Here is a 14,333-nt window from a genome sequence, read left to right as displayed (position 1 = left end):
TTTCCCCTTCCTCCCTCCACCCCTTCCCCCAGATGGCAAGCAGTCTTTTACATGTTGAATAGGTTACAGTATATCCTGGATACAATATATGTGTGGAGAACTGAACAGTTTTCTTGTTGCACAGGGAGAATTGAATTCAGAAGGTATAAATAACCCGGGAAGAAAAACAAAAATGCAAGCAGTTTATATTCATTTCCCAGTGTTCTTTCTCTGGGTGTAGCTGCTTCTGTCCATCTTTGATCAATTAAGGCTCTCTTTATCAAAGAGATCCACTTCCATCAGAATACATCCTCAAACAGTATTGTTGTTGAGGTATATAATGATCTCCTGGTCCTGCTCATTTCACTCAGTATCAATTCATGTAAGTCTCATCAGTCCTCTCTGTATTCATCCTGCTGGTCATTCCTTACAGAACAATAATATTCCATAACATTCATATACCACAATTTACTCAACCATTCTCCAATTGATGGATATCCTTTCATTTTCCAGCTTCTAGCCATGTGTAGTTTTTTTTAAAAGAAAGTGATATTAAATAGAAATTCATAGTTATACATACAAGCTTTTTTTGAATTCTGCTATGTATGTGGAAACTCTTTTACTTTTGGTGTTTAAGTTTGGAATTTTAAAAATGAATAAACAAAGAAAAATTGCTAATGCAATCAAGAAAGTTATGGAGTAGGAAGATACTGTTATGCCACAGTTCTCTTTAACTGTCTGGACTCAGTTTCCCTGTATGAGTTTCCCTTGTTTCAGTTTCCTTAATTGTTTTGTCTCAATCCCCTAAGTTGTAAACTCCTCCTCCCCCCCTGCCTCTGGTCCATTAAGACTGAGGACTATTTGCTCTAAGGTTATAAATTGTTAGCAAGATAAATAAGAGAGTAGACCTCTTGATTCTTTTCTGTCCTCAAGAATTTACAATATCCCTCTAAAATATTCCACAATACCTCACTGATATCTTTATTTCTGTGTATGCAGACATCCTATCTCTGGGTTTTTAGGATTTATGGCCTCCCCAATCCCGACAGAAGTTTTCCTGCACTTTTTACCTCTTCCTTTGTTTAGAGAAAAGGTTATTTAAGAAGCTGGGGTTCTCCCATTCATTGCTGGAGGCTGGAGGCTGGATGCTGGATGCTGGACGCTAGATTCTTTGGGATGACAGTCTCCTCCAGCTCTAGGACCAACATGGATTCCTTGGTCCCAGTATATCTTTATCTCTGTCTGACTGGATAATTTGAGACAAGAGTCCTGTCCAGGCAATTATACTCTCCCATTAATAAAATATTAAAAACTCTCTAATTTCTCTCCTGCTTCAGTTTCTCCGGCATTACAATACCAGGGTAAAACTGTGGAAGAAGAAAATGGTTCTTAAATAAACAGAATTAGAATACCAAAAAAGAGAGTGGTATATCTTTAAAATCCTACAAAAGTTTGAGAGACTTAAGGAAAAAAAGAGGAAGAGATAAATAAAAACGGAATTCTTAAAGGGAAATTTTGAAAAATATGATGAGGAGAGAGGAATTTACTATTTCTTATACCTAGACACAAGAGAAGTTATTAAAACATAGAGATGAGATATGATTGGGGGGAATGGAAACTTTATGAATTTCACTTTTATTCGGGCTTATCAAAGAAAAAAATTTTAAGATCATTATGATAAAAGTACATGAAGTGGGATATGGATTCATAGGATGTGCAATGTTTGCACTGGAGAACAATGAGAATATAAACTCAAGAAAAAAAAAACAAATGAAAGCATTGGAAGGGTAATTAAAAACACAAGGAAGAAAAGACAAGACCAAGTTCTTGAACTGGGATGGGAAGGGAGAGGAAAGAAGACTGAGATGGGAATATGAAAAGTAGTACAAACTGTGGATATATCATTCTTGTGTCTTTATAAAAATAAAGATAACAGGATTTAGTGGAAGAGAAAACAAACAATAATCATATCCTTGAATATTAATGGGATAAACTTACCCATGAACTAAAAGAGGACATCAGAATATTTTTAGAAGGCAAAAAAGAACAACCTTCTTTATATGAGAAATATACAAAATATAAAGATATGAACACACAAATGCATCACTGGTATTTCTGTGAATTGGTCCAATCATTGGAAAAAAATTTAGAATGACTGAGTTTGATTAAAATGTACATACCCAGAATGTACCCAGAAAGTACATTCTTTCTGTTGTACCCAAACAAATTTCTGCTACATTGACCCAGAAAGTATATTTTTAGTTATGTATCTCAAGAAACCCAATGACAAAAAGAAATGCCTCATATATATATCAAAACATTAAGAGTGTATTTTGCAGTAACAAAAAAACTATAAACAAAATACACTACCAGCTATTGAATAATAATGAAAAAACATTTGAATGAAATGTCTTATTGCTGAGCTGTGAGAAATGATGAAGATGACTAAAGAGAACAATGGAAAGATTTACTTGAACTGTTCCAAGAGTAAGAAAAACAATAAATTCAATGACTACAACAATACATGGAAAGAACAACAGCAAAATGACCTAAATTGAACGTAACATAATAATGGTCAAGATGGGCTTCTACACTAACCCCTTACCTTTTGGCCCTCCCCCCATGGTCTTTTATAAATTCTTTTTGTACAGGTAGCTATTTAAGGTAACTCTTTGGGGTAGAAGAGGCTTTTTTACTTCACTGTCCTTCTCTGAAGATGAACTCCAGTCTTTCCTATTCCCATAGTAAGTTTCTATGGGTGAGTTCTTCTTTGCTGGTTCATTTTTTTTAAATGAGAACTATTAGTGAAAGTACCTTTAATTATGGAGTGGGAAGATGATACCTCCAGCTTCACTTCAGCTTTACCCTTTGATCTGGAACCCCATACCAAAAGCTCGCCCCTCCTGCAAGTTCCTGCAGCCCCCAGTGTTCCTGACTTACTGCTCCTATACTCATGGAGTATACTAGTTCTTTCTAGGGCAGGTCAACTCTCTACAACTAGACCTCCTTAATCAGCAGAGCTTCCCTCTGTCTTTCCACTCAGACTCCCTACTCTTCACCGCTGTCAATTTACTAGAAGGTTCCTATGATTCCCCGAGGCTCCCTTCAAAACCAGCCAGTCACAGGATTCTTCATTTTCAGTTCCTGTAGAGTTAGTCTGGGTCTGTTTATGCTTCACAATGATCAAGCTAGGGTCCTGGTATTTTTCTTCTAATTTTCTCAAATTGTTCTAGGAGAAGCCTTGTTCTGGCCCATGTGTGAATTGGTCCAATCATTGGAAAAAAAATTTAGAATGACTGAGTTTGATTAAAATGTACATACCTAGAATGTACCCAGAAAGTACATTCTTTCTGTTGTACCCAGAAGAATTTCTGGTACATTGGCCCAGAAAGTCTGTTTTTAGTTATGTCTCTCAAGAAACCCAATGACAAAAAGAAATGCCTCATATATATATCAAAACATTAAGAGCTTATTTTGCAGTAACAAAAAAACTATAAACAAAATACATGACCAGCTATTGAATAATAATCAAAAAACATTTGAATGCAATGTCTAGGAGAAGCCTTGTTCTGGCCCATGTGTGAATTGGTCCAATCATTAGACAAAAATTTAGAATGACTGAGTTTGATTAAAATGTACATACCCAGAATGTACCCAGAAAGTACATTCTTTCTGTTGTACCCAGAAGAATTTCTGGTATAATGACCCAGAAAGTCTGTTTTTAGTTATGTATCTCAAGAAACCCAATGACAAAAAGAAATGCCTCATATATATATCAAAACATTAAGAGTGTATTTTGCAGTAACAAAAAAACTATAAACAAAATACACGACCAGCTATTGAATAATAGGCCATCACTTGTCCATGTTTGCTGTGAGGCACAATTTTGTTCTATTTTTTGGGGAAACCTGGAAAGTGTAGAATTTTCTGACCTACTGTGGCACCTTCCTAGAATCCTCCCCACTTCTAACTCCCTACTTCTTTACAAAGATGAGGGGAATTCTGTGAATAATGTCAGATTAAAAAATTTTTGATACATTTTGATGAATTGTTTTTTTCTTTTTATAGTTTTTGTTATAAGGGGTTCTTTGTCAGGTATATAGGGATAGATATCTTCAGAAATTTACGTATTACAAAATCAAAAGATATAAATTTAAATTCATTTAAAATAAAAATTCATAAAAAGCTAAAATGAGAGGATAGAATAGAGTTTATGATGTCTCAACTGAGAGGGAAGCATGATCTCAGATAAGGTAAAAGTAAAAATAGAAATGCTTAAAAAAGATAAATAGATAAACTATGTTATGGTTAATGTTACCTTCCATAAACATACAATATTAATATTAAATATCAGCAACAAATAATATAGTATCTAAGTATTTGAAAAGTATTGTAAGTACTTAAATATAAAACAGTTAATTGAATTTTGAAAAAAATGTATGTAATAAAACAATAAAACAAAATTTCAATTTGCCTCTTTCACATTTGGACAAGTCAACCAGAAAGACAAAATTGAAAGAAATGGAGTAACTAAATAGAATATGAGAAAAATTAATTATTATAGAGATTTGGCAATCATAAAAACTAGTCTAGCTAGTATTGTATTGTGGGGTAAAAGGCTGAGCTTGTTAGGAAGATTTTGAGTCAAATTTTTCCTCTGATCCAAACTGGATGACTCCAGTAAAGTTACTTAAGTCAACTGTATTATGAGAAAGGTGGATTCAATAACTTCTGAGGTTCCTTCCGGCTATAAAACTATGATCCTATAAAGAACATTGAATATCTTTTTAATTACACTGGCCAAGAACAAAAAGAGTTGTTCTGTTATTCATGTAAAAATAGGTGAACCTTAGAATGTGTGTGTGTGTGTGTGTGTGTGTGTGTGTGTGTGTGTGTGTGTGTTGATTTCAAGTATGGTTTCAGTTTTTTTCTATTATAGAAATGTTAGTTTTATACTATTAAAAATAATTTTCACTATACAAAATATTGCTTGCTTAAATCACTTAACATATACCTAGGAAAGATTTTTTTTTTGTATTTTACCTGTACATTAACTCTCCTCAGTGTTTAATAGTAATCAATCACTATGTATTGAATACACTACTTCTGGTATTGGGTTTTTTTTTTTTTTCATTATAATGATTTTTCTATAGAAGAATTTACCTTGGTTTTAGGAAAAAAAGGTGAAATATGGATTCAAGAGATAGATCTTGAGTGACATATTGAATCCTATAACTTCAAGACTTTGAGAAAATACTTGTTGATATTCTGTCTTATATTTTCCCAAAAAGTTTTGGGTAACTTAAAAAAAATTTCTGTGAAAAAAATGCAATTCTTTTTCAAATGTTTGTCATTCACTACTTCTCTTATTTGATGATCTATAAATATGTCTTCTTTGGTTTTAGCCTTACTGATTCTTGGAAATTTGTTTTTCAAGCTTTAAAAAAAGTGTACCATTTTGATACATTACTTTGATAAAATTTTTCATAAAATCAAGTTTGATGTGCAAGATTAACCAATAGTTGGCTTATTACATTTTTCTATTCTGAAGTCAGCTTTTTTGAAGCATACTGTAGCATTTTTTCTATCTCTGCTATTCCATTCACAAACAAAGCAGCAATACTTCATATCTATGAATGTTTCTAAATTAAAGACATTTCTAGCCATATGAAAAAATGTTTCAAATAACTATTGATAAGAGAAATGTAAATAAAGATAACTCTGAGGTACTACTTCACACCTCTCAGATTGGCTCAGATGACAGGAAAAGATAGTGATAAATGTTGGAGAGGATGTGGAAAACCTGGGACATTAATACATTGTTGATGAAGTTGTGAACTGATCCAACCATTCTAGAGAGCAATTTGGAACTATGCTAAAAAGGATTATCAAACTATTCATACCTTAGATCCAGCAGTTTCTATACTAAGTCTGTGTCCCAAAGAAATCATAAAAAAGGGAAAAGGACCCACATATGCAAAAATGTTTGTAGCAGCTCTTTTTTGTAATGGCAAGAAACTGGAACCTGAGTGGATGCCCATCAGCTGGAGTTATGGTATATGAATGTAATGGAATAATATTGTTCTATAAGAAATGATCAGATTCTATAAGTTCTATAAGAAATGATTTCAGAACAGCCTGGAGAAAATTACATCAATTGATGCTAAGTGAAGTGAGTAAAACCAAGAAAATATTGTATTCAGCAACAACAAAATTATGTGATGATCAACTGTGATGGACTTGCCTCTTTTTAACAATGAGGTATTTTAGGTCAATTCCAATAGATTTGCAATGGAGAGAGGGCTATGGTGACTGAATGTGGATCACAACATAGTATCTTCACCTTTTTTTGGTTGTGGTTTGCTTTCTTGCTTTTTTCTTTCTCATTTTTCTTCTTTTAATCTGATTTTTTTTGTGCAGTATGATAAATGCGGAAATATGTTTAGAAGAATTGCACGTTTAACTTATATTGGAATACTTGCTGTCTAGGGAGGGGGAAGATGGAGAAGGAAGGAGAAAAATTTGGAACACAAAGTTTTGCAAGGGTGAATGTTGAAAACTGTCTTTGCATGTATTTTGAAAAATATAAAGAGATTATTATTAAAAATATAAAGTGTAGTGTAAAAACAAAAAAATCAAAGATTCTAAAAGAGCCATTATTATTAGTCATACAGATGCCAAGAATACTTATCCTAAGTTTCATATTTACTCTGATGTTTCTCTCTCTCTCTCTTTCAATGATTCTTTGTTTTCGCTTTCATTTTATTTTCAAAGATCAGCCTTCTTTCCTTTCTCCTAATTTTATCTTGATTCCCACTGAGAAAGCAAGCAAAATTAAAAAAATTACAAACATGTATATTTAATCATAGAAAATTTTTCTTATTGTTTGTATTTTAAAAGTATTTGTATGATTTTGTATTCTGATATCTTCACTTCTCTACTGGTAGGTGGTGCATATTTTCATTGGGGCTCTAGAATCCTTATTCTACTGTTAAGTGCTTAGTGCTCAGAACACAGTAGTATTCCATCACATTTTTATTCCATTACTTGTTCATACATTCCTATTTATGTACACTTCTTCAGATTCCTATCCTTTCCAATCCCAAATAGTGCTGTAAATGTAGAATGTTTCATTTAGTAATCATACTTTCCACTCTACTTCCTTTTAATTTCATTTTCCTCTTTCTTTTCCTTCTAATTTTTCTGTTGAATAAAATATATTTCTGTTCCTTACAGTGTTTATATATTTTCTTCTTTCTTTTGACCAGGTCAGATGAGAATGAAGTTCAAGTGTCAGCTGCTCTATCCCTTACTCCTTGCTTATTTAGATATCTTCTTGTGCGTCCTTATTATTGAGATAATTTTTCCCTAGCTTTCTTTTCCATTTCTTCCCAGTGTATTCTTTTTCTTCTCTCTTTCCATTCTTCTTTTTTAAGAGATTATTAGGACATAACAAAATGCCTTGCAGGACTTATATAATTATAATCACTCTTTGAATTCTGAGGATGACAGGTATCATCTCCCCATATTTGTAGGCAGTCTATCCTTGTTTAATTTTTTATTATCTTTCATTCATGTTTACTTTTTTATATTTCTCTTTATTTTTATACTTGAACTTTAAAGTCTGTTCTTTTCCTAGAAGAATGCTTGGAAGTCCCCTTATTTCATTCAAAATCTATTCCCCCCATTAGGATTATAGTCAGTTTTTCTGGATAAATTATCCTTGATTATAGGCTCATATCCCTTGCCATCTGGAATACCATACCCCAAGTTCTCTGCTTCTCTATAGTGGTGGCTGTAAAGTCATGTGTGATCCTGTTGTTCCTCAGTACTGTATTTTTTTTTTTTTCTGACAGATTTCAGTGATATTCTTTTTGACCTTGAAGTTTTGGGCTTTGGCATAGTATTGCTGGGAGTTTTTATTTTGATATTTTTTTCAGGAGAAGATCAGTGAATTCTTTTTTTTTTTTTTTTTTTCCCCTGAGTCTATTGAGGTTAAGTGTGACTTGTCCAAAGTCATACAGATAGGAAGTATTAAGTGTTTAAGGTCAAATTTGAACTCCATCACCTGATCTCCTGATTTCAGGGATGGTGCTGTATCCATTGCGCCACCTAGCTGCCCCTCCCCCCTCTTTTTTTAATAGAGCCTTTTTATATTCATTTTGCTTTCTGGCTCTATGATATCTGGAAAGTTTTCTTTTAAGATTTCTTGAAATATGATAACTAGACTTTTTTTTTTGGCCATGGTGTTCTTTTTTTCCCACTTTTAAAAATTCTTTTAAAATTTTTTCATTAATTGTTTTAAATTTTGTTTCCCCTCAGTTATGTCAATGAAATTTTTAGCATTCATTTTTACAACATTATGAGTTCCAAATTTTTCTCCCTCTCCCCTTTTCCAAAGATAGTAGGCAGTTGGTGTAGTTTACATATGTGCTATCATGGAAAATATATTTCCATATTAGTCACAGTTGTGAAAGAAGAAACAGATTAAAAGGGAAAAAAAAGAACAGTGAAAAAATATGCTTTGATTTGTACTCTGAGTTTATCAGTTCTTTAACTGGCTATGGATACCATTTTTCTTTGTGAGTTCTTTGTACTTGTCTGGAATCATTGTGTTGCTAAGAAGAACTGATTCAGTCATAGTGAATCATCACACAATGTTGGTGATACTGTGTAGGATGTTTTCATACTTCTACACATTTCACTTTGCATCAGTTCATACAAGTCTTTCCAAGCTTTCCTGAAAGCTGCTTGTTCATCATTTCTTATTGCACAATAATATTGCAATATAATCATATGCCACAGCTTGTTCAGCCATTCCCTAATTAATGGGCATCCCCTCAATTTCTAATATTTTACCACTATAAAAAGACTATTATAAATATTTTATTTGTACATGCAGGTTCTTTTCTCTTTTTTATGATCTCTTTGGTATTACAGACCTAAATAGTGGTATTGCTGGGTCAAAAGGTATGCACAGTTTGATTATCTTTGGGCATAGTTCCAAATTGCTCTCCAGAAAGACTGGATCAATTCACAAATCTACCACCAGTGAATTAGTATCCCAATTTTCCTATTTCCTCTTTAACATTTATTACTTTTCTTTTTTTTTGTAATATTGACTAATCAGATAGATGTGAAGTTATATCTCAGAGTTGTTTTAATATACCTTTCTCTAATCAAAAGTGATTTAGAGCATTTCTTCATACACTTATAGATAACTTTGATTTATTCATCTAAAAATTGCTGGTTTATAGATTTTGACCATTTATCAAATGGGGAATGTCTTATATTCTTATAATTTGACTCAGTTCTCTATATATTTGAGAAATGAGGCTACACCTGCTGTAAAGACTATTTCTTAGCTTTCTGCTTTCCTTTTGATCTTGGCTATATCAGTTTGGTTATATAAAAGCTTTTTAATTTAATACAATAAAAATTATCTATTTTGCATTTTGTAATATTCTCTTTTTTTGATAATTAATTTTCCCTCTTTCCATAGGTTTGACAAGTAGGCTAATTCTTGTTCTTTTAATTTCTTATGGTGTCAGGCTTTATGTCTAAATCATGCACCTATTTTGAAAATATCTTGGTATATGGTATGAGATGTTGGTCTATAGTCTGTGTCCTGTTATTTTCCAATTTTCCCAGTATTTTTTTTCAAATAGTGAGTTCTTATCCCAAATGCTCTTCTTGTTTTAGGTATCAGCAGTATATTAATGTTATAAAAGGAATTTGGTAGGGCTTCATCTATTTTTTCTTTTTTTATTTTATTTTAATTAATTAATTAACTTATTTATCTATCTATCTATTTATTTATTTTAATATAACTTTTTATTGACAGAACCCATGCCAGGGTAATTTTTTTACAACATTATCCCTTGCACTCACTTCTGTTCCGATTTTCCCCTCCCTCCTCAACCCCCTCCCCTAGATGGCAAGCAGTCCTATATATGTTAAATATGTTGCAGTATATCCTAGATACAATATTTGTTTGCAGAACAAAACAATTCTCTTGTTGCACAGGGAGAATTGGATTCAGAAGGTAAAAATAACCCGGGAAGAAAAACAAAAATGCAAATAGTTTTCATTAATTTCCCAGTGTTCTTTCTTTGGGTGTAGCTGCTTCTGTCCATCATTTATCAATTGAGATGGAGTTGGGTCTCTTTGTCAAAGAAATCCACTTCCATCAGAATACATCCTCATACAGTATCGTTGTTGAAGTGTATAATGACCTGGTTCTGCTCATTTCACTTAGCATCAGTTAATGTAAGTCTCTCCAAGCCTCTTTGTGTTCATCCTGCTTGTCATTTCTTACAGAACAATAATATTCCATAACATTCACATACCACAATTTACCCAGCCATTCTCCAATTGATGGGCATCCATTCAATTTCCAGCTTCTAGCCACTACAAACAGGGATGCCACAAACATTTTGGCACATACAGGTCCCTTTCTCTTCTTTAGTATTTCTTTGGGATATAGGACTTCATCTATTTTTTCAAATAGTTTACATAGGATTAGAATTAATTGTTCTCTAAAAGTTTGGTAGAATTCATTGTGAGCCCATCTGGTCCTGGAGAATTTTTTTCTAAGGAATTCATTAATGGCTTGTTCAATTTCTTTCTCTAAAATGGAATTATGTAGGATTTATATTTTCTGATCTGTTAATTTAGATTTAAATTTTTATAAATATTCAATGATTTTGTTAAGATTGTCATATTTGTTGACATATAATTGGGCAAAATATATCCTGATTGCTATAATTTCTTCTTTGTTGGTGGTGATTTCACCTTTTCATTTTTGATACTGGATATTTTGTTTCTTTCTTTTTAAAAAAAATTGAATTAACCAATGGCTTATCTATTTTAATTAATTTTTTTCCCTCATAAAATTGGCTTCTAGATTTATCTATTAGTTCAATTATTTTTAAACTTTCAATCTTATTAATCTCACCTTTGATTTTCAGGATTTTCAATTTGATGCTCAATTGGGGAAAATTGTTCTTTTCCAAATTTTTTTAGTTGTATACCCAACTCATTGATCTGTTCTTTTCCTATTTTGCTGATGTAAGGATTTAAAAAAATTTTTTTCTCCAACAATTACTTTGGCTGTATCTCATAAATTTTGGTATGTTGTATCATTGTCATTTTCTTTAATGAAAATATTGATTGTTTCTATGATTTGTTCTTTAACCTTATTCTTTAGGATCAGATTATTTTATTTCCAATTAATTTTTAATCTATTTTTATATTGTCTTTTGTTGAATGTGATTTTTATTGCCTTATTATCTGAAAAGAATATATTTAATATTTTTTTCCTTTTTATATTTGATTTTGAGGTTTTATGTCATAATACATGGTCAATTTTTGTTTAGATGCCATGTGGTGCTGAGAAAAAGTTGTATTTCTTTCTATTCCCATTCAGTTTTCTCCAAAGGTCTGTCATATTTAACTTTTCTAACATTACATTTATCTCCTTAGTTTTTTCTTGTTTATTTTTTGGTTGGATTTACTAAGTTCTGAGAGGGCACAATTGAGGTCCCCCACTAGTATAGCTTACTGTTTATTTCTCCTTGTAATTCACTTTACTTCTTTAAGAATCTGAATTTTCATTTCATATATATTTAGTACATGTATATACTAAATGGGAAAATACATCCTATATGTACCTACTTGAGGAAATGGCACTTATAAGAGTATAGCTAGAAAGAATATACATGGACAGAGGATATAGACACAAGATGAATTAGAGGGAATGACTTAAAAATTAAGGGATGAGAAAAAGAAGTACTGCTATCTCAAATCACTCAGTCAGATGTATTTGAATAACTTTAGATGCCAACTGGGTGACAATAAGCAAGGTCACTTAAGCTGGCTGAGCCTTAGATTCTTCATCTGAAAGATAATGGCATGAGTGATATCATAGAATGAATAGAGTATGGGATTTTTGAGTCAGACTTTTACTCTAATCCTATTTTGAATATCTACTAGCTGTATGTTTCTGGAGAAGTCACTTAACCCCTGGGCTTTAGTTTGCTTAGATGTAAAATGAAGGGATTGGAGTCATCCATTATAGTTTTAAATTTATGGCCCTAGTATTGGTTTGTTGTGACATTCAAATGAAAGAACATTTATAGCTATATAAATTTAAAGCACTATCTAAAGACAAGCTATTATCATTATTTATTTTATTTTATTTTTTTGAAATCAAATGGGAAGTAGAGATTCAGGAAGGGCAAACTGTGGCAACTGAGCTTCTTTCTTTGCAAATCCAGTTATATCATATGTGATTGGTAGTCTAGGGCAATTTGAAATAAAGATCTGGGATTTCTGGGCTGCTTGGTCATATATCAGAAACACTCACTTTCTAGGGAATTGCTACCTGGAGGTTTGAAAACTTTTAGTGCTGCTTTCAAATTTGGATTCTTCTTCATACTGCAAATAGCATCTTTATATTTAGTTGGAAATTTGAATCTAAGATTCTTTGCTATGTATAGGTTTATGATTCTAGTTTTCATATGTAATACAGCTTATTTCAACTATGTAGAATGTGTTGATCCAGATAAATTTTAAGATCTGCCATAGCAGGATGTTATTTACTGGCCTGGCTATGTCACTATTGATTTTTGTTTTTTTATCCTGGACATATGTCCAGCCAAGAAAAAATGGATGAACCCCTGATAATTTTTTTTAACATCTATTTGTGTGGACTTTTAAAATCCTTGAGGCATATTAATGACCCAATCTATGCGTGATCATAAATTCTCAAGGGTTTAAATCCCAAATGCTACTAAACACAACATAAATATGGTACTGACACACTGAGGTAATTCCTTGGCATCAAAACACATCATCTCCCTCTACCAAAAGGTACTATTGTTTTCTTTAATATTGCTGTAGAAGTATATGGATTTTTAAAATTTTTAAAAATTTTATCTATCCAAAGCTTATTTCAGGCAGGCATATCTATTCCTTTCATATATGAGCATCTACAATTCTTTTGAATTTTCTGACATCTTTATTTCATCTGATGTTTAAAAAAAGATTTGCTTCTTTATATATTTACTTCCAACAGAGATTTGAAAGTTGAATGTATACACTGAATGCTACTATAATACCACATCTCAATAAGTTAATTCAATTCATAATTCTACAGATATGGAAACTGAGGTCTAGAAATGTTAAGTGACTGGCCAAAAATCACACAGATATTAAGAGGAGCAATAATTCAAACGCAGGACTTCTCACTACAAATCCAGTGCATTTTCTTCTGGTCTAATCACACATCCTAAAATTTTGCAACAAAAAGTATCTGATAGAAAATGATTAGCTAATAACATAGATGTTTTCCTGTGGGTGTGCATGCAGTGTTTGTGTGTGTAAGAAGACCTTTTTTACTCTGGTTACAGATTGAAGCTTTGGGGTGAATAAAGAAGTTATATTGATGTAATGGTTGACACTTCAATAAGAATTCTAAAAATGAAAAGGTTTCTATTAATAGGAATCAGTATAATATGGTGAAAAGAGCCGTGTTTTGAATCAGATAACATGTGTTAAAGTAAATATTCCCAATGACATTACCTGTGATACCTTGGGCAAATAAGAAACTTATGTTTACCAAGTCTATGTATTGTCATCTGTTAATGAAGGGTAAGAGCCGGATGGCTTTTTGACAACTTTTCTAGCTCTGGATCCTAGTTCTGGAGACCTCTAAAGCTATCTTTATTCCAATTCTTCAATTTTACAGATGAAAGAAAGAGATAAGGTGACTTACTTGCTTAGTAAATAGCAAATAAAAAGGGTAGAATTTGAACCCAAGTCCCCAAACTCCCAAGCCTGAGTTCTTGCCACCATACCACACTATATCATATTCATTCAAGCCTTTCCATTTTCAGAATTCATCTTATTAAGATATCAACTTACTAAGATACTTACTAAGTATCAATTGGATTTCTTTATTCATCCCAGAGTTTCAGTTTGACATAGGAATTAAAAAATTCTACAAAATATACACAAATACTCAATATGTATACATACATATAAGGAGAAAATCATCTATATTATGAACTAACCATCTATCAGACACTTACTGGTTCTATGTCGAAAAAAGATAATTAGTCTTGGAATTGGGACAATTGACAAGTCAATTATCCTCTGGAAATCCCAGATTCCTCAATTCTAAAATGGGGGAAAATACCCAGAGTTTTCATGAGAAAATCACTCCAATTTTTCTTTACTTTTTGATTTTTCCCCTAGTTACATGTAAACTTTTTTAAAAAAACATTTGCTTTTAAAACTTTGAGTTTCAGATTCTCTCCCTTCCTCCTTCCCCTCCATCTAACCTCATTAAT

This window comes from Antechinus flavipes, chromosome 6 (assembly GCF_016432865.1).
Source record: "Antechinus flavipes isolate AdamAnt ecotype Samford, QLD, Australia chromosome 6, AdamAnt_v2, whole genome shotgun sequence".
In the NCBI taxonomy this organism is placed as follows: Eukaryota; Metazoa; Chordata; class Mammalia; order Dasyuromorphia; family Dasyuridae; genus Antechinus; species Antechinus flavipes.
Note: the sequence above shows the minus strand (reverse complement) of the source record.